Source organism: Acomys minous (genome assembly GCF_964271855.1).
Source record: "Acomys minous genome assembly, chromosome: 8".
Taxonomy (NCBI): domain Eukaryota; kingdom Metazoa; phylum Chordata; class Mammalia; order Rodentia; family Muridae; genus Acomys; species Acomys minous.
In genome coordinates, this window is record NC_140489.1 from 101,589,259 (window position 1) to 101,606,787 (window position 17,529).

The 17,529-nt window shown below is 56.2% G+C and overlaps 1 protein-coding gene across 2 annotated transcripts in view; it reads left to right on the forward strand.

Moving 5' to 3' along the window:
* Window positions 1-898: 898 nt before the first annotated feature.
* DNMT3A (DNA methyltransferase 3 alpha) overlaps window positions 899-17,529 on the forward strand; it is a 109,507-nt gene continuing 92,876 nt past the window's right edge. The window contains exon 1 of one of the 2 annotated variants that reach the window (XM_084792594.1): window positions 899-1,025. The gene's annotated coding sequence lies outside the window, so the exon portion shown is untranslated. Of the gene's footprint in view, window positions 1,026-1,410; window positions 1,544-17,529 lie in introns of those variants that run through there. The other variant, XM_084792593.1, reaches the window with a different exon arrangement.

A 17,529-nucleotide genomic window follows, 5' to 3' on the forward strand; every position in this document is an offset into this window, starting at 1 on the left:
GTGCTGAGCTGCACTGATGACAAATAATGTCCTTGTCCTCACAAGGCAGGGTGAGTCTTAATAACTGGCCAAGCGAAAGACTATGGGTAGAAGAAATGAGCACCAGTAGCTTGGGGGGGGGGGCATGTCAGCCTATGAGGTAAGGTGACAATAGGAAAGGTCAGGACAGTTGGGGGGGGGGGGAGACTGATGGGAAAGGTGCCCTGCAATATGAAAGGGTGGTTCTGCATTCCAAGGAATTAGGCAACTGCCCCTGTGACCCTCAGTGAGGTGAAGCGTTGTATGGGGACCTACTTAAGCATTGAGGGTCTGCAAGTAAGTGTGACAGTGCGTGCTGAAGATGCAATTCAGGACACTGGGGGGGTACTGAAGGGCTGTCTGGATGGATGGTGCTGTCCAGTGGCAGGAGGGAGGAGCCAGACAAGGAGGCTGGGAGTCCGGAGGATTCAGCGCCAAGCTCCGGTGATGGTAGCTGGAGAGGTAAGCACTACAGACCCAGAGCCCTGAGAGCACCCCCACCTCGAGGGAGCCAGGTCTAGTGCAGGTCTGCGGAGAACCTTGCAGCTAGAAGAGGCAGGCCTTCAATGTCATTTAGTTCAACCTCCCACCTCCTCAGATCTTTCCAGAGCCCACCTGAGGGCATCCAACTCTTTTTGGACACCTCAAGGTACGAGAAGCTCACTGCTTTCTAGGCAGCCCTCTCCGTGGCGGGGCTCGAGCCCCTAGGGTGGCTTCGAGGCGCCAAGCGTTCCGACCTTGGCCGTGTGCAGCTAGCTGTCTGGCCACCGCGGCACCTGGCTCGGGGTGGCGACGCGGCTCGGCAGGCGCTGCTGTCCCCAGCCCCAGTGCTGAGGCTCGCAGAGCGCAGTGGGCTCTGGTGGAGGTCGGGAGAACTGCAGGGCGAAGGCCGCCGGGGGCTCCGCGGGCGGCGGGGGGGAGGCACTTGACACCGGCCCGGGAGAGGAGGGGCCGCTGTCCCTACGGCCAGTGCTGGATGTGGGAACCCAACGCAGAAGCCGCGCCAGGTAGAGGGGCGCCGCAAGGTGGGGAGGTTGCGGCTAAGCGACCACCCGAGGAGCACGGGGCGGCCAAGAGCGCGGCCCCGGCGAGGTGCCCGGCCAGGAGCGCTGCAGCCGGGGCGCCGCGGGGTCCCGAACCCGCTCCTCCCGCCGGGGGCGCTAGGACCGCCTGCAGCTCAGGCTGCTCCCACCGCGGCGCCCCGGGGCCCCCGGTGCTGCCTCCCGGGCGGCTCCGCAGCGCCGGGGCTCGAGCCAGCGCGGCCACGGGGGGCGAGCGGCAGGCGGAGGCCTGGGCGGCGGGCGGCCGGAGGGAGGGAAGGAGGAAGGCGGAGAGAAGGGGCGGGCGGGGGGGACCCGGCGGAGGAGGCGGAGAGAGGGAGCGCGACAGCGACGGAGGGAGGGAGCGCGGCAGGCAGCGGGCGGGCCGGGAGGCGGCGCGGGCGGCGGCGCGAGCAGAGGACGAGCCGGGACGCGGCGCCGCGGCAGCAGGGCGAGCCGGGCCGCCCGACCCGCCGGGCCACACGGTAACCAGCACAGCCCGCGGCCCCGGAGCTGGAAGGGCGGGCGGGCGGGAGGGCGCAGCAAGGCGGTGGGGAGCGCGGCTCGGATCCCGCAACTCGGTGCGCGGCGCGCGGGGCCGGGGCTGCGGGCGCGGACGGCCCGGGCCGAGGGTTTGTTTATGTCCCCGCAGCTCGCCCGCCGCCCCTCTCCTTGCGCGCCGCCCCCGCCACGGACGCCCCTCGGCGCCCCCGCCCGGTCCGGGCTCAAGTTCAAGTCCGTACAATGCCGCGGGGGGCCTCGGCCGGCCTGCGCGCCACCCGACGCGCGCTGCCGCAGGGCCCCGCCGCCTCCGCCTTCCGGGCTCTGCCCCCGCCCCGGGGCCCTGCCAAGGCCTGCGGCCGTGCGCTGCGGGGTGCGGACCCGACCCGGAATAGGACGGCGGGAGGGGAGGGGAGGGGGAGGGGGCGCGGGTGGCCGGGGAGCGCCGTGGCCACGGCAGAAAATGGCAGCCTGGCACGACCCGGGCCCCGCGCCCCGCCCCGCCCCTCCCCCGGGCTTGGAGGCTCCGCGCGGCGGGGGGACCCTGGAGGCCCCCCGGCAGGGCCCAGGGGCGGCCGGGGCCCGCGCCGGGGAGCGCGGCGTCGCGATCTTCCCGCGGCCACCTGTGGCTTGGGGGTGCGGGGCGCCGGCGGGCCTGGGAGGGGCGAGCGCGTGGAGAGCGTGCCCGTTCTGGGGGCGCACGCTCGCGTGGAGGCCAGGCGGAATGGCGTGGGGGGGGGCGTCGCGCCCGGCTCCTCCCAGCCCCCGCTGCGGGCCGTGGGAGCGGGGCGGCGGTGGCGGCGGCGCCGCAGTGTGGGGGCGGGGCGGGAGTGGGCGAGGATCCCCGGGCCGGGCCGTGGAGGACTAGAAGGTGCGGGGGCGGGAGCGGCAAGGCTGGAAACGACTCTGGTGGGGATACCGGGGTCGCCCCCTGCAGCAGATTCCCCCCGCACACACTCACTCGCACCCCCGCCGGGTCGGTGTAGACGTGTCCTTGAAAGCTTCGCATCTGCACAGTGAAGGACGAGGCCTCGCCGAGGCTGCGGATCTGGGGGTCTCAGTCCCCACGTTGCCCGCACCTCAGGAGACCCCGAGCCTCTGAGCGGCGCCTGCCGCGGTCCGTGTCCCGCTCTCACCCGGCCGCCCCACTCCAGGCCGTCATGCCCTCCCTCGTTGGCGCGGGCTGAGCTGGCTTGCGTCCAGGGCCCGCCCCCGGCCTCCCCCAGCCCCTCTTCGCGGGGCCCGCAGCCCTGTGGCTGCCAAACTTCATTTTGCTTTTCTGGAGCCTGCCTTCTTGGGGGCACCCTCTCCCTTCGCTCCCCCCTCAGTTGCATTCCCCCTGTCTCTGCATCCCCTCCTTTCCTCTCCTCCTGCAAGGCCAGCTGAGTAGGTGTGGGCACCCTGGATGGAAGTAGGTTCCCACTCGGTCTCAGAGCTCCCTTCCCGGGCTCCCAAGGGGAGCCTTCTGTGGCTGCACCTTGACCTAAGATGGCGCCTTGCACCCAGCTGGGCAGTTCTGGCCAGCGTAGGGTTGGGGAGGAAGGGCGGGCTGGGGACTACACAACTGTCCCCTCTCAAACTAGAGGAGATAGGAGCCTTCGGGGAGGAGTATCCTCAGTCGGGTGACCCAGCTTGCCCCTCATTGCTGTGCCCAGAGACTGCCATCAGCATCCCTGGGGACAGTTCAGTCTTCATGTTTCACCCTGGGCTGCCAGCGGCTGAACCTCCTCCGGGGCAAGCGGGCGGGCAGGCTGCGCAGGGATTCTGGGATCAGGTGCTGCTCCGCTGTGCCTCCTCCCTCCCAGACAGATGTGACAGCTGCAGCCTGGGGAGCTCTTCTTGCGTTGCTGGGGTGTCAGGACTCGCCCAGCTGCCAGGTGGGCCCTCTTTGGGCTATCCTCCCTGCTGGCAGTGGCCACTTGCAGGTAGTTAGGGCAGTTACTTGCCTTTGGACAGTTGTGGAAGTTCCCGTGGGCTTTTGGGGCAAGCTGACTAGTTCCCATTAAGGCCCTGGTGGAGCTGTTGACAGGTGTGAATTTGTGTGTGTGTGTGTGTGTGTGTGTGTGTGTGTGTGTGTGTGTGTGTGTGTGTGTGTCCTGGTTGGGGCTCCAGGCCACTCTGGCACCTGCCTGTCTCTCCTCTTGCGGCCCCCTTCTTTGATGCCTTGTGGAGCCCTTCCTGGTGCTTTCTCTCTGCGCCCCTCCAACCTATGCCCCCCTTTCCCCCATCATATCTGCAGCTCCTGATTCCCAGGCTCATGATGGCCCAAACTTTCCCTTGTTACCTCTCTAGTGCTTGCCGGAGCTGGGGAAAGGTGAATCCCCTTCAGACCGAAGGAATGAACCTCCCAAGTGCAAGTCGGGAGGCCGCCAGCGACCATCTGTCAGGGTGTCTGCAGGCAGATTCCTCAGTGGGGTGGGGGTTTGGAGGGAGCTTGAAGGCCCTTTCCAACGTTGTGATTTCTGTGGCTCTGATTTTCCTGGTGGAATTTCAGACCCAGAATAGGGCTTGAGTGGTCTGTTTTCCCTCCACAGCGGTGGGCTCTGGCAGAGAGGGCACGGACGGTGTCGTCGGGTCTGTAGCTCCCGTGCAGCTTTTTACACTTGGTGCGTGTGTGGATAATTTGCAAGGGTCTTCCCCAGTCCAATCTGTTAAGGGTCCCTCAGTCATTTTCATGTCCCTGTCTGCCAACAAACCAGCAAGGGACAAGATGGGCTGTAGGATTCTTGTGCAGCGTCTCTGGGTGGGAGGAATTGAGGGTGGCCTGCCTTCTGGGGAGTTCTGGGTGTTCTTTTGGACATGTAGGAGTGTGGCTTGATCAAGCTCCCCGCTTTCCCAAGCTGTGGCTCTCTCTCTCTCTTTCTCTCTCACCGTTTCTGTTGGCCATTCGTCCAGTAGTTACTGCCTGCTTATAGGCCTCCAGTGGCCACTGCCTGTTTATAGGCCACACAGAAAGTTCACCTCTCCCCAGGACCCAAGTTCTTTCCTGGATCCCCTCAAGACTCCTGTTTTAGGGAGCCAGACGGAAAAGAGGAAAAGAAAGTCTCAGCAAAGCCTTGCCCTTCAGATGGGCGGACCCTCTTCTGTTACCGTGAATGCTCTATCCCTGAGGATCCGTGGTTAGGAAGAGATCTCCCAAGGGCTGGTTCCTGGGCTTCTGTGGGAAAGGCCAAGCCCAGTTCCTCACGCTGTTGACCTCTGCCACCTCCAGTTCGCTGGCCTAGGGCCCCCTTCACCGTCCTCTCCCCGCTGACGGCTGAGTGTGTCTGACCTGTGGATGTTAGAGCTAGAGTGTGGTCCTTTGGGGAGTCGCTTCTGCCTCCATCTTAGAAGCCATCAGCTGTCTCAGCAAGGCTGCGTTTCTGCAGGGACTCTGCTGCGCCCGACCAGGGCTTTAATAGTAAATTAAAGGTGCCAGGCTCCTTTCCCTTCCCACCCTTGAGGTAGGATCTTTGCCTCCCAAGTGCTGGTGTTAAGAGGAGGCTTCCCCGTAACTTTAAGGGCTTATTTGGGGTCTCTGACTTTTTCCTTTATTTTTGAAATGACCCAGACTGGTCTCAAAACTCCTGCATCCAAGCCTTCCTCAGCCTTCTTCAGCCTCTCTTGTATCTGGTGTGACGTGCATCCGGCCTCATTTGTGTTTGTTGATTATAGTATTTTCCCCTAAGAAATGAGCCAATTGAGTTCCGTAAATACAAGTCTTACCCTTGTTGTAAGATCTGTGTTGTGTCCTAGCTACCTCCATTTGGCTAATTGTGCAGGCAGGATGGGGTCCATGCTGTGTGTCTGCACATTTGTGCAGACGTGTATCCACATATGGGCTTGGTTTATGTGAGCCAGCTTCGGCACAGTGTAAGCCAGGGTAGTGGCGTTAGGAGGTGGTATCTGTTGACTCAGCCCAGCTGCAGGACTTAACTGTTGGCTCCCAGGATGTGTGGAAGAGACTGTCACCATCTTAGCCAAGGGTCAGTGAGTGTGTGCATTGCTGTCCCTGCTCTCTGCATTTGGGTCTAGGGGTGGGATGAGGTGGGGGTGGCTGGCTTAAAAAACCCCACCCACTTTTCCTGCCTCTTTTAAAAAAAACCTCGGTCAGGTGAGGACAGCACTGACAGTGCCTGAAAACCTTGGCAGACTATTTCCGGTCTCACAAATGGTTTTGTCAACAGGTTGTCCGAGCACCCTCAGTCCCTCTAGTTAACTTTGCAGCTTTTTAATTCTCACTCTGCCTTGAATTCAGGACCATTTCCCCTCGAGTTTGCTTCTGATTGTCTGAGACTAGATTTGCAGGGCCCAGTGCCCACTTTGAGGGATACCCAACTAGTTAACAGCTGCAGGGGGCTGGAAAGGGAAGTCACTGCTGACTGAGGAGGAAGGAGCAGCACCGAGGGGCTTCAGAGCCCAGGGATGGAGTGGGGGGAAGATACCATCTGGGGCAGCTGCAGTGTGGACACATGAGGAGGTGCCGGAATCTTGGCTAAGGCTGCCTTCCCTTCAGTTGGGGGAGAGGGTCCTTGTTCTTGCTAATTCCTGTGTGTGCCCATGGAGAACCAGCTAAGCCTCCCCGCTAGGGCCGGGCCAGCTGAACCCAGGTGGTGCAGGATCTCCGTTCTTCACAGTGTGTAGACTGGGGCTTAAGAGCTCAGACTTGGGACAGGAAAGCAAGGGTCTGGTTGCATAGCGCCAGGGGGTCTTGGCAGCTAGGGGAAGATCCCCAGATGCTGCCACTGATAGGCAGTAAGAGTCTGCTGTTGCTGTTCTGGTCTCTCAGAGACTCTCCAGCATCCAGAACATTCTTGCAGGGGATTAGAAAAGAAGTGGAGGTAGAGTAAGCCTTGCTCTCTCCCCTAGACCAAGGAGATGCCTAGACAGCTAGCCCTGGGCCAACAGGTGTGGGTGCTGCTCCACAGTCGACGGGGGAGGGGGAGCAGGGCCCTCCCAAGCCAGATCTCAGTTGCTGACCACAGGGAAGGGCCACCAGCCTGTCTGGAAGATGGGTCAGGGAGAAGTGTGGGTATTGGGGCTCCCCTAGCTGAATCCTACTATGGCAGGGTTATTTTCCAAGACTGACTGTTGCTCTACACTGTCCTCTATCTGCCTGTGGTCCTCTCTGACCCCTAAGGCTTCCAGACCTTATTTGGGTACAGGACCAGCTTCCTATTTTCTTTTTCCTGTGGTCATTCCTATTGATCCTGCCTCTGTTGTAAATGTCAAGGTCATTTTTAATTCTGAGCCTGTTAACTGTCCTGTCTGGGTGTGCAGATGGGATGGATGAGTGGCTGCCTTACAGCCAGTGATGGGACTGGGATTGGGGCGGGGGTGGGGGTGGGGCAGGGGGCGGGGGTGGGGGGGGGGCAGGCTCCCGATTCCTAGCCCGTTGTTCTTTTTGTTTCTGTTGGTTGGTTTGGAGTTTTGAGGTAGTGTCTCACGTTAGCCGAGGCTAGCCCTATACTCAGGGCACTCTTCCCACTTTGGCCTGCTAGAATTACAACTGTGAGCCTCTGTACATGGCCCAAGTGCTCTGCTTACCTGTATGGTGGAGGCTGGCGCAGAAGGCAGTTCCAGTGACCATTAGGAAAAATGAGATGCTTATGGTTGTGACTGGGATTGAGGGGGGTCAGAGATGTTGGCTGGATGTGGGCTGCTTCACTGAGATAGCTGAGAGGCCATGACCCTGAAGCATGCTTTCTTTGTTTCCCAAAAGACTCTGGAAGGTGTCAAACCCTGCCCATGCCAGGCGGAGGCATCCTCTAATAACCCAGCTGGCAGGAGCTATGGAGAGGAGCCTCCTGATGGAATGGGCCTATGTGAATAATGCAGGGTCCTAAAAGATGAGTTAACAAATAAAGAGGGATTGATCCATCTACCCACCTCTATCTGTCTGTCTGTCTATCTATCTATCTATCTATCTATCTATCTATCTATCAAAAGATAAGTTTACAAATAAAGGGAGATTGATCCATGTATTCATCTATATCTATCTACCTACCCATCCATCCATCCCTTCCTCCTTCCCTCCCTCCCTGTATCTCCCATAAGCATGTGAAATGAGCTACACAGAGAAACCTTGTCTCAGAAACACACACACACACACACACACACACACACACACACACTGGGTGGCAGGGGCGGGGGGGGCAGCGTGCGATAAAGAAAGAAAAGGAGATGGAGACAGGCAAGTCTCTTGTGAGTTTAAGGCTAGTCTAGTCCACATAGTAAATTCCAGGCTATCCAGGACTACATAGTGACACCATGTCTTAAAGGAAGGAAAAAAAAATTACTCATAATGAATGCATAGAAAAGAGTTCCCTGGGGGCTGGAGAGATGGCTCAGAGGTTACGAGCACTGCTTGGTCTTAAAGGTCCTGAGTTCAATTCCCAGAAACCACATGGTGGCTTACAACCATTAATGAGATCTGGGATCCTCTTCTGGTGTACATGTAGGCAAAACACTGTATACTTAATAAATAAATAAACCTTTAAAAGAAAAAAAGAAAAGACTTCCCTGTAAGACTATACACCAACCTATCATCCAGTCTGAGGCCAACGTGGGCTACAGAGTGACAGACTATCTCAAAACACAAGCAGGACTTTGAGGTGCACACATTTGGGAAGCAGAGGCAGGAGGATCAGTTCAAGGCCATCCTCTGCCCACATAGCCAGTTTGAGGGCAGCTGTGGGCAACGAGAAGCTGGGAGCCAACACAGAGAGGGGGTTAAGGGAAGGGACACAGAAATTCCTTTTCCTGGTCACTTTGCTGCCCTGGGAAGTTCTGGCAACAGTACCATACCCATCTTGCCTTTCTCAGTCTCTTCCCTGGCACCGGCCGGCCGCGCAGGCCTCTTGGATCTGGCTGCCCCTGCTGGAGACAAGGCTAGAAGGGAGAAGACAGGAAGCCAGCAGGGAAGTGAGCCCAGAGCCTGCCCTCTGCTGACCAGACCAGAAGTTCCCAGCAACTGTGCAGGACAGAAAGGGAACTGCGGAGTCAGGCAGCCCCCCTGCTAGGGGTGAGCATCTCAGCTGCTAAGGCTCCTTTGCTGCCTGGCCCTAAGTAGCTTTGAGTTGCAGGCTTTCTCTGTAAACTGGATGAGGATGGAATCTTTGTCATACAGCGCATATAGTGGTTACCCAGTAAGGAAGTATCCCTTTTCTTAAAGCGGGGGTTCATTATACAATGGTCCAAGAATAAATAAGGGGGGACCTCACACAGGCTTTGTGCTGTGAGAGCCCACAAAATAACTATTCGCATTGCCCTTAAGGTGAAGGGAAGAGGGGCATTTTGGTCACCATACATCAATTTATATATTGTGGGGGGACGGGCACACGTTGGGGGTCAGGACAGCCTGTGCAATGTCTGTTCTCTCCTGCCACCATGTGTGTATTGGGCATCAAACTCAAATTGTCAGGTTTGTCAACTGGAATCTTCATTTCCTGAGCTACCTCGATGGTCTCTCTGTTACTCCTGCTGCAAAGCCAGGAATTGCCAGGCTCCTGCCTAAGTGGTACCTCCCAAGCCCTGCCCCGACCCTCCCTCCCTGTCTCCTATGAGTTCTGGTCCTGCTGGCATTTTTGGCTTTGCCCATTAGCCTAGAGCATGGGAGGGTCCAGACCATAACCAACTTGGCAACTGGCATTGCAGTGGCTTCTAATGGTTTTATTGCCAGCAACAGTGTGCTTGTTGCTCTCCACTCTGAGGCCTGTGGTTCTCAGCCTGGCTGGTGCTAGGTAGCCTGAGGGCCCTGCCTGGTACCGGAAGCTCATCTTAAAAGCCCAGTGGGGCTGGGCAGTGCATCTGCATTTTTTTTTCTCCCATCAACACCCTCCCAACATCCTGGCATCTGAAACCCTGGCCCCAAGATGGCAGTTCTAGCAGCCTTTCAGCTTTCCCCTTGGAGGTCCCTTGTTCCAGATGCACAGCGTCCCTGTTTATCTCTGGATGTCCTCCTGGGTGCCATGTGTTGGTTATATAGATGACACCTAAGGACCCTGCAGCTTCAGGTGGGAGATGGCCAATGAGTTGCCAGCTGTGGGCATCTGGAAAACAAACACAAAACAGGAAAGGGGGCTCATGTCCTTATTGGGACTAGATAGGGAAAGCCTGGTCACAAGGAGGGGAATGCCCCGAAGGGATTTCTGTAGGTTCCCGGGCTGAGTGGAAGGACGTAGAACAGTTAGCTAGATGGTCAGGGACATTTCAGCCTAATGAGGCTAGAGACCTGGGCCTGGCCAGGCAGTGGAGAGCCGGTGTTTCCACAGGGTCAGTGTTAGACTTGAAGTCCTTGACCCCCAGTAAGGTCATTCTGGGGCACCAAGGAAGAGAGACTCAGGTTAGAAGCCAGTGTAGAAATGTAGAGGCAGCTGTGGGGGGGGGGGGGCAGGGGGGGAGTGGTCTGCATCAAGGGCTGTATGCTGAAGGGGGTGAGGGGAGGCAGCGGTGACCCTCTGCTTCCTGGGAGACATTGGAGCTGGGCCTGAGCCAGGCTTGCAGAAGGGGGGCGGGGGAGAGCCTGCGTCAGAAGGCCTGAAGGGGGCGTCCGTGGGATGGGTGAAAACGTAGGGCCTTCGCTTTCATCGGTGCTAGGCGGCCCTGCAGATGTGTGAGGGAGGCAGTGACTTCACCAGGCTTGTGCCACCAGCGTCAGTGTTCCCAGTGTTTGGGGATTTGAACTGGGCCGTCTGCTTCTTGGTATTTGTTCCCTGCACTGATGGGCTGCCGGGCCTAGCCCTTCACTCCCAGGTTGCTCTGTTTGGGTAAGTATTACTGTCACCTTCTGAGATGCCCTTGAACTAGGTAAAGCTGCCCCTCTCCATTAGGGCCACGTCTGCCAAGGCGAGAGGGAACAAGTGGGGCCAGACTTGTTGGTAAGGCGAGTAGAAAAGATACAAAAACCGTTGGAGAGAAAGGAGCCTTCGTTGGTTTGTGGAGCAGAATCAAAAGGCTGTTCCCAAAGAATTTTTGGGATAAGGATATGAGCCATGTTGGTAGTGCTGAACTCAGGCGGAGGCAGTGCGGCAGTGTGCCAAAGCCACCAGACTTGGCACTGGACAGATGGGGTTTGACCTTGGTTCTGCTACTTCCTTGGCACTTGTCCCCGAGCTGATCACCCAGCCTTTCTCTGCTCGCCTTGATGTTGCCATCTGCAGAGTGGATAGACTCACACAGGCTGTCACTTTGTTTGTTTGTTTGTTTGTTTGTTTGCAGCATGTGTGATTCTTACACCAAGCCTGGCTGTTTTCTTTCACCATATTTTAAAAGACTCCTTAGGGCGTCAGCTTCACAGGTGTTTGAGGATTTAAATCCAACCATGTGTGTTCTTGGTTTGGCACAGAGAAGGCACGTCCGCACATGCCTGCTTCTCCTTCCGTGTCTTGTAAGCTGATGGGCCCACAGGACACAGCGTCTTCTGCTCTTTGTAGCTGTGAAGGTCTCTATCAGGTGCCAGTAACTTCCTTAGTTGTTTGCCAGCAGCCTGGGTCACCCGGGTATATTTGAGAGGCTATTGAGGGTAGGAGCTGAGGGGATCAGAGCGGGAACACAGAGGTGACAGTCAGTCACGGGGCCAAAGGTGATCTTGTGGGTGATGAGGTCTGGACCTGGGTGGGTGGCCCTTCTGACAGAGCCAGCTCTCTAGAGGCAGTGGGTTTGGGTTCCCACGGCGCCATTTAGCTGTGTTGTGACCCTGTGCTCATCAGATGCTCCTGTTGGTAGACATTAGCAGCTCCTCTGTATCCTAGAGGCTTTGGCCAACGATGGCTTCTCATCAGGGGTGTGTATGCTACTGATGCTGGCCAGAGGGCTGGGCAAGCTTCAGGCTGTCCCTGGCCAGCAGTGAGGCTGGGTGTGGCTCGCTATGAATCTGCTGCAGAGCCTTGCAAGGGGCTTGACCCTGGCCTGGCCCTGGGGAGGCTGGGCCTCTGTGAATCCAGGGTGTATGGAGGTGTAATCACATGAAACATACAGCATAATTAATCCTGTATGCTCTTAATGATATGCATAATTGTGCTGCATGGTAATTAGGTGTAAATGGTAAGCAGTTCACATAAATGTTTTTGTAATTGGTATTAATTTTGCAGAGGCAAACGAAGTTTATGTGGTTTTTCTGCTCTTGCTCTGTTAGTTTTCTTGGTACAAGCAGCTCCCAGCTTTTGGAGGGTTCTATTGCAAACACTTGTGTCTAGGGCAGTGTTTTGTGTTTTCTTGCAGAACAGTGTTATGAATGGCTATGAGCTTCCCAAGCTGGTTTCCAAATGCCTCTTTGGCCCACATAGTAGGTGAAATGTGCAAACTCCCGTCTGCATGGGTGTGGCTGTGGGTCCCCTGCTCCAGGTATCCCCCAGGGTCTGCAGCTCCTGGAGGGCCAGGGCCTGTAGGTCACAGCTTTCCTGTGTGTCTCTGTGTCTGTTTCCGTGTGCTCATCTGTGAATGTGTTTGTGTGACTCTGCATCCATCTGTGTCTGCGTGTGCATGTGTCTGTGTTTGTTTGTGTCACTATCTCTTCTATGTCTGTGTGCCTCTGCATGTGTATCTCTGTTGATACGTATGTGTCTGTGTGTGAATCTGTGTGTATATACCATGTCTCTGTGTGGCTCTATGTGTGTGTGTTGGTGTCTGGGTGTTTGTGTTTCCCTCTCAGTCTCTCTCTCTCTCTCTCTCTCTCTCTCTCTCTCTCTCTCTCTCTCTCTCTCTCTCTCTCTCTCCCTCTGTCTCTCTCTCTCTCTGTGTGTGTGTCTCTCTCTCTGTGTCTCTCTCTGTCTCTGTGTCTCTGTCTCTCTCTCTGTCTCTCTGTCTCTCTCTTTGTCTCTCTCTCTGTCTCTCTCTCTGTGTATGTGTGTGTGTGTGTGCTTGGTCTCTGTGTGCATTTGTTGGTGTGTATACCTCTGGGTCTGTGTGGCTAACAGAAATGTCTAAGGCTACCCTAGAAGGAAGAAAGCTGTGACCCTGAACCAGGCTATAGCAGACACCTAGTAGTGTGAGCTAGATTCCACACAGTCTAGGTGACCTGGCTTTTTACCTTGAGTCACAGAGTAATTTTTTCAAACGAACATGGGCTGAGTATCTTCCACACGCCAGGCACTGAGCCTAAGAGTCAGCTCACATGTCCTCATAGCTCGAGGGAGACTTGCAAGATGATGGTTCTCATTCACCCCACTTCACAGATCAGGAAACTGCACCCCACACCTCTAAATCTCAGCTCCTTTCACCAGTGGGCTTGGCTGGGTCACCCCTGTGGAGAGTTCTAAGAGCTGCTTCCTCCTGCTTTGCTGTCTAAGGAGGAGTTGAACCCCACTGTACCTTCCAGGTCCTGACCCTGGGGGACTTCCCAGTTCTGACATAGAGGTGTCAGTTCCATAGTTATTGGCATGCTCTGTGGAGAAAGGAGAGCAGCAGGCCTGGGGAAGCATGGCTGTGGGCCCTGTGGTGAACAGTAGTTGCAGGCAAACCAGCTTCCAAGGGTCCCAAGGGATGGAAGGCCTGACCCTTCCTGGATCCTTGTGATCCCATCACCTGGGCATCTGGGGACAGGAAGGGCTGTAAAATTCATGGCAGGTGTCTTTTTTGGCCTGGAGATGGTGGACTAGCTCAGTTCCACATCGTTTTCCCATGCCTTGGGGCTCTACCAAGCGACCCCCCAGAGTGAGGATTGGGAGGCAATCTACTCACTGCAGCGCTGTGCAATTGTGGGGATTGCAGTTGTCTGGGAATGACTTTGCACAGTCCTCTCTGCCTTAAGGGTCACTTAGAGCAGGACAGAGGCCAGCCCCAACTGGGGCTGTACTGCCTGATGGGAGAGAACAAGACATGAACTTTGACCTCTTATGTTTGGGAAACTAGACACACACATATGCATGAGCACCCACAGACACTATTAGAGGGAGGGTTGAAGGAAGGAGATATGTCAGCCTGAAGGATGGGGTAAGGGGGTCTCAAGGGTCTTGGGAGGGGGACCCCCTTTCAGAGGAAAATGGCATGAACAGACTGTGGAAGCAAACTGTCAGCTGAGGACATGACTGAACATGGAGTGAGCCAGCTGCCAGTGTAAGATCAGACCAGTGTGTGAAAATCACCGGCCCCTCGTGGTTGGGAGAAGTCAGCTTTATCAAGGTAGGATTAGCATTCCGTACAGTTCACCCTCGCAATCGCACCGTGCGATTGTTTTAAATACCCTCCAGGAGTGCACCCATCACCACAGCCGGTTGCAACTTGATAAGCATCAAGTTTTGGTTGAGGGAATACTGTGTGGACATTCTGCTGACAGGGTAGGCTGGAGGGAGAGAGCAAACAGGGCTCCCCAACACTGTCTAGTCCTCAGGGTTATTGTCCAGTGACGAGGTTCCTGGGGCGAACTCAAGAGTAGGTCATGGGGACTGACAGGAAAAGGTGGGACCGGGTCTCTCTCTGTGGCTTTGAGCTTGGGTGTCTGAGGAACAAGTGGTGCCATTTTTACACACAGAAAGAAGCTAGGAAATAGAGCTGGCTCTAGGGGCCTGGTTTTTGTTTTTGTTTTTGTTTTTGTTTTTGTTAAGAGCAGAATTTCACCCATGCAACCAGGTGGGCAAACAGAAAATAAAGACCAACAGGCAGAGGAGGTCTGTGTTCTTTAAGCCCCGGGGGAAACAGGCTGAGAGTGGAGTGGACATCAGTACAGCAGTGTGGGCAGGGCGGGCTCCGCACTAGCCAAGGCTGCCGTACAGGGTGGCAGGCCCGGAGCGCAGAAGCAGGGCTCTTGTACCCTGCGGCCCCACTCAACGGTTGTGTCCCATACACGATTCTAGAGGAGGAGTGTTTGAAGCGGGGAGTGGTCAGCTGGCAGGGAAGGTTGCTAATAAGCTCAAAGGCCTTAAGGACCTGAGTGGCTGTGTCAGGCCAGGTCCATAGGGAGAGAGAAGCCACGTGGTGTTTTGAACAAGAAAAGTTTCACAGGAAGAACTCTTAACTGTAACAGGGGGCTGGGATAAGAAGGGTTGGTCATCCAGAGAAAAGAACTCCAGTGACTACAGAAATGAAGTAGTGGCCACAAGAGCGGCTATAATTGCCGGAGCCACCCAGGGGAGAAGCTGCCCCGGGGCTGAGAGGGTGTGGCCATGGCAGAGGAGTCACTAGTGCTATGGGCATGAATCTTAGCAGAAGTTTAAAGGAGACATCTTCCTCAAGGTACGAGGTACGCTGCTCAGCTCCCCAAGGGAGTGCTGGGGAAGCCGCTGGCTGCTGTGCTCCTGCCCTGCTGGAGCAAGGGCTGGGGAAGGGTGCTGGGAAGCTTAGTCTCCTGTGAGGGCTGGATGCTAGAAAGCATCCAGGGTGTGAGATCGGATGCTGTGATACAGGAGCCTTCAAGACAGCACACCGGCTCCAGGAAGGACAGCTTCCTCCTTGAGTATCTCTCTAGTGCTGCCGCTGTTGCCTCTGCTTCTTCCTCCTTCCTCCTCTTTTTATGGATTTGATATGGGGGGGGGGTTTCTCTGTGTAACAGCCCTGGCCGTCCTAAAACTCACTCTGTAGACCAGGCTGACCTCAAACTCAGAGATCCACCTGCCTCTGCCTCCTGTGTGCTTGGATTAAAGGTGGGTGCCACCACTGCCCCAGCTCACCGGTGTTTTCTGAGTCTTACATTGTGCTAGGCAGCAAAGGAGAAATGTTTAAAGGGCCCGTGAGTATCTTCACCGAGAAGGCAGTGAATAGTACTAGCCCCTGGTGCAGTTTAGTTAGTGCTTTGGCCTCAAGGCTTCTATGTGCACCTGACTGCCCTCCCCCCCCCCCCCCCAGCAACTGGATAACTGGGCAGCTGTCTGCCTGTCCAGGGTTATCCTTACAAAGCTCCAGTTTTGGCTAATCACGGTGGCACAAACCTGTAACCTCAGCTTTGAGAGGTAGAGGCCGGAGGTAAAAAAATTCAGGGGCAGACTGGAGAGATGATGCTGGCTGCTCCTCCAGAGGATGTAAGTTTAGTCCCTGGCACCCACATCAGGCGGCTCAGAACTGCCTATGACCCAAGTTATAGAAAATCTGCAAAAGGCCTGGTTTCTGCGTTTCTTCACAGGCCACATTTGCGATCTGGCTTCCTCCTGTTACCAATTCTGTATTAACCCTGCTCACAGCCTGGAGAGCCTCCACAGCGCCTGCTTCACTAGAGGCCCACGCCTTCGTTGTTCCTGAAGGAGCTAAGTCCTCTATCACCCTCATTTGGGAGTGTGGGGATTCCAAGATGCCCTGGAGAGACTTCCCCAGCTCCTGCCCTGGCCTTCCCAGGCCTGTTGTGTCCCAGCAATGCTTACTGCTAGGACCAGTCACTCCAGACACTGAAGGAAGTCTGTCTTTCCAGAAAGTTGAGTCAATGGCCCCAGGGGCCCCAAAGAGCCAGGCAGATGTCTCACCTTCTCACAGACCCAGTTTTCGAGGCCTCCTGGTGAAAGCCTTATTCTCAGGGTTAAGTGAGCCGCTAGTGAATTGCAAAGTAGCCGGGAGGGGAGCCGGAAGCAGATGAAGGGGAGGGAGTGAAGAGGCTGCAGTGTGGCCCATGCTTTCAATGTTTATTTTTATTTTATCTACATTGGTATTGCATGTGTGTGTGTGTGTGTGTGTGTGTGTGTGTGTGTGTGTGTGTGTGTGTTTGTGTGTGTCAGGGTGTTGGATCCTCTGGAACTGGAGTTACACTTGGGTATGAGCTACCATGTGGGTGCTGGGAATTGAACCCCTGTCCTTTGGAAGAGCAGCCAGTGCTCTTAGCCACCGAACCATCCCTCCAGCCTCTACATGATTTTTTTCAGTGTTTATTTTTGTTCTAGTTTGGCCCACTCTTGAGACACACGTAGCTGTGGTCCAGGAGTCACCTCCTGAAGAGGGTAAGAGCTGCCACAGAACTCATCGGTGACCACGGCTGAATCTCCCGCCGGTCTTCAAGCTCAGTCACCCTGTAGTCCTAATTTGCAGACCATACTGAAGCCAGTCTTGGTTGCCATGGCACACAGCCTGAGGCAGGCAGGAGTCTTCTGTGACCCACACCCAGCAACAGGCGCTCCTCTGCGGTGGCTCCTGTTGACTCCTGAGAACAATCCCAGCTTTTCACAGCCTCTATTTCGGGCATAAACCTTTTATTCTCTCTGCGCTAGGGGCTGTGTCATGGAAACCATCCACGCAAGCTAAGGAGTCTGATTCAGACTTGGCCCCTCCTCTGTGGCTGCCATAGTGGCGGGAGGTGTGGTTGCTCCTGAGAGCTTCTGACGTGTGCTATGGCTTTGGGGGAGTATGAGATCCTTTTCTGATGACTCCTGAGTCAGGCTCTGAAGTGGGGACAGGATGACAGGACTGTTGGCCTGTCACCAGAGGCTTTTGGTGTTCTGTGGGCAGCTGGTGGGCTGGGTGCAAGTGACACCTCTGAAAGTGGGAGCAACTGATGATGATGATGATGATGATATCATCTCACCCCAAAGTGGAACCAAGGCCTCCTCCTGTCCCATCCACGCAGACTTGTGACCCAGAGAGGCTCTGGTAGGTGGGGAGACCCTGATGTCCACCTTGGTAAATGATGGGGTGATATGGGGGACAAGCCCATCACCCACGGAATCCTCTTCCCCAGCTCAAATAGGAAACTCAGCCACGTGGCAGGAGCTGGGGTCCGTGGGGCCACCAGCAGGAGCACCATGCCTTGCTAGGATCTGTGCTTCCTGTGCCCTGCTGAGTGCTGCCCTGTTTGAAGGGCTGAGGGGTGAGCTGGACAGGATCCATGACAACCCGTGACGTGCACTGGGCTGTCACAGCTGAGCTCCTTAAACCCTCTGTGCCGTCTTAAAAGCACGATGGCGGCAGACCTGCTTCTTAGATTTGTTATAGGGACTGAATGCAGCACCTAGCAGGCCCTCAGGCAGTGCGCATCATGGCAGGGGCTCAGCAAAGAGGTGAATGAATAAACAAGCTCCTCCGATCCAAGAAGATTGTGGTTAAATCAGGCAGTGGCACATGCCTCCAATCCCAGCATTTG